This window comes from Ips typographus, unplaced genomic scaffold, assembly GCF_016097725.1.
Source record: "Ips typographus isolate SLU unplaced genomic scaffold, UJ_Ityp_2.0 IpsContig44, whole genome shotgun sequence".
Lineage (NCBI taxonomy): Eukaryota > Metazoa > Arthropoda > Insecta > Coleoptera > Curculionidae > Ips > Ips typographus.
This window is the reverse complement of record NW_028098575.1, coordinates 174,961-178,491: the sequence shown is the minus strand read 5'-3', so window position 1 is coordinate 178,491 and position 3,531 is coordinate 174,961.

Below are 3,531 nucleotides of genomic sequence, written 5' to 3'. Positions count from 1 at the left end.
TCTGTCTTTCTAAATAGGGGAGACAGCGAGACCCAAGTTAAATTAAACGCAGAAACATCGCTCGATGCGTCTAATAGTAGAGTTGAATAAAACTGTAATTTAGTTAACAATGTCAAACTTACATGTAACTATATAGTTATAAATTATAATTACCTTATCATGGAGAAAAAAAGGGGAAAAAGATTCTATTCCTCCCTCTGCCATTATGGTCTCCTTGGACGTATCAAATCTTTTTCCAAGTATCCCCCCTCTTGATTGTATTTCATTGGTCTAGAGATTGTTATCTAATTGCGTTAACCTTGACCAGGGTGAGGATTTGGTGAATCTGGTATTCTTGGTTTTTTGTCTTTGGAGTTAACCAGGAGTGACTTGAGGGAGGAATTGTTTTTATGAACTATTCTTGTTTCAGGGACCAGTTGTCTGACTATCCGAGAGACATAGCGATTCAGGCTGACGGATACAAATGGGATGACGAATACGGGGCTCTCGTGGCTGTGTGGTACACGTGCGTATGCAAGGTTAGTAATTTCATCCCTGCGAAATTTCTTGATAAGTTTGTCAATGCACTCCGGATCGTAGCCGTTGTTCAGAGCTATCTGCTTGGTGGTGTTAAGTTCACGCCTATGATTTTCTTCTGATAAAGGTGTACGAAGTAACCTGTTTACGTAACATCTGAACACCGCCATCTTGTGTTGCGGGTGGTGGTTGGAATCATCAGGGAGGGCATGGTCAGTTTGTGTTGGCTTTCTAAATATGGAGAATTCTAATGTATTGTTGTTGTTAAAAATGGTCGTCAAGAAAGTTGAGTTTTTTGTCTTTTTCGGCTTCCAGCGTAAACTTAATCTAGGGTCAATGTGATTAATCTTCTGTAGCAGAAATTCAGCGCCCTCCGCGTCCGTGTTCAGGATACAGAAACAATCGCCCACATAACTTGGCCAGAAGAGGATTTCCTTGTTCCTGTCAACGGGTTGTTCTTTATTGTTCTTTATATGATCCATAAAAACCTCCCAAAAAAGTCGCCACAGCGTCTGGACTGTCGATTTGTTTGTCCCAAAAGCCCATCGCGACTTTTGCAGGGTCATAACGACCTTAAAACGACCTAAGGGACGGTTTGTGGGACAACGACCATCAATACCCCAACCCTGGTCAATCTTGGGGTCTTTTATTTATTTATTTTAATTTTATTTTATTTTTAACTCCTAGATTTTAACGTTTAAAATTTTTTGTTTTCTAACTTTTAATTTTTAATTTTTAATTGTCCCTCATTTTAATTTGTAAAATTAGTACATTACCGTACAGTTACAAACCTACCACTACTGATTGCCTAATACCCTTCAACTCCAACCACCCTTTCAGCCAAAAGGTTGCAGCCTTAAATTCCTTTTTTCATCGTTTGTTCACCATACCAATGTCACAACATTATTTTAATATTGAATTGTCATGGATTACAACTGTTGCCTTAAATAACAATTTTCCAGAGTTTTTAGTTAATAAAATTTATTTCCGCCATTTTAACAAGTTCATCAACAAAAATTTAATCATAGATGACCGTACTGATGATATTCGTTTCTTCTCCATGACGTTTCTTGGTCCGATTTCCCTTCAGTTAAAAAATCTTTTTAGGTCTCATGACATCAATATTTGTTTTAAAGTTCAACATACTTCTCGCCATTTCCTGTCCCACTCCAAAGATCCAACCCCACAACTTCACAGATCTGGTATAAACTCTCTTGCTGTACCCCTCAATGCAGTGCTTTTTACATTGGCCAGACAGGCAGGAGGTTTGCTGTTCGCCTCCACATTCATGAAGACACATGAAAGGCAGATAGATTCCGCAATAACCCAAACCGATAGCATACAGTCCAACTTTGCTAGGCATCTTCATTTTAACAACCACTCCTTTAACATTGAGCAAGGTTTTAAGGTTTTACACTTCTGCGAAAAAGGGAACCTTCTTAACCTCCTGGAGGGTCTTGAGATTAACAGCGCTTCTCGTGTGGCCGGTGGTACCTGCTTGAACGATCAACGAAACCACAACTCTACAGCATTCTTCAGATCAGACGGAATTTCTAACCCATTTTCAATCTCCACCCACTTCTTCGGTTTTCCTTTCCAAACAATGTCCCATACAACAACTTTTACTGACTTCTGGGGTTTTTCCGGTTGTCCTTTCTTGTTTCTCTGGGGTGGGTGGATACACACGCAACAACACTTTATATACACTAAGGTTTTTTTCGATAATAACGTCTAATTTCATTGAATGATTAACAGATTAACTATTGTATTGTCTCTTATTTATTTATTTATTTGATTTTGTCTCCTCCCACATCTGACATGATTGACGGTTGACAGCTTGCTTCGTTGCTTATCGGTCGTTCACTTTGCATTGTTGCCGTTGTTATCTCCATTGCGACGTTGTCGTGATCGAACATTTGTTTAGCGCCACCTACACGTCTTAATTTAATTTAATTTAACTAAACGTGACGACATGTTCCCCCGCTTTGAAATAGCGGACGTTTATCGTTCACTTTGTTCCTGGCAGTCCTGCGGTGTAACATTCCTTGCTATATTTATAAGTTCGAAAACGTGATGTCGGTTTTTGCTTTAAGAAACTTTAAGGGTCGCCCTGACCACCTTTTTAATCAGTAATCTTTATTACGTACATAATGTAAGATTAACATAAGTTTAAATTTCTTCCTCGTTTTTTCTCCATGATAAGGTAATTATAATTTATAACTATATAATTACATGTAAGTTTGACATTGTAAACTAAATTACAGTTTTATTTAACTCTACTATTAGACGCATGGAGTGATGTTTCTGCGTATAATTTAACTTGGGTCGCTGTCTCCCCTATTTAGAAAGACAGCCGGCTCCTATTTTACATCATAAGGTATTGTTACAAAGACCTCATAGCCAGATTAAGAATTTCCTGAAATTTAGGAAAAAACAAGGGGTCACTATATAGAATTTTCCTAAATTTAGGGGAAAAGTGCACAACTTGGCAACACCGCATCCCAGGGGTGTCCCAAACTTACCCCCCTAATACGAAGTCTCAACCCTCTAGGCCTTAAAATAAGGGAGTTACCCATTTAACCCCACATAAAATGCAAATCTACAAAGCAACTACTTTTGGACATGTTCCGGTATCATTAAACTTGGATCGGCGCATCGGATGGAATGTTCGCGATACGATAAACGTTTACTGGACGTATAGCGAGAACATTGTGTGCATACAGGAACGTTCGAGAATCGATCACCCACACATAAATTTTCTTACATGCAAGCGACTTGATTTTAGTACTCCAGCCATATATTGTGAGAGCAGCATCTATTTCTCGAGAATAATTTGTAGCTGTTTTTCTAATATCTTGGTTTTAAATGTCAACAATTCACCATTCGATAGCCCATAAAAAAAAATAAGTTGACATATATTATGTATTTTTTGTAAAAAATGATTCCTACGAAAGATACAGTCTCCCAAATTTCAGTTTAAAAAAGTTTTTTTGGTCATAACTGTCGGACCGTTGG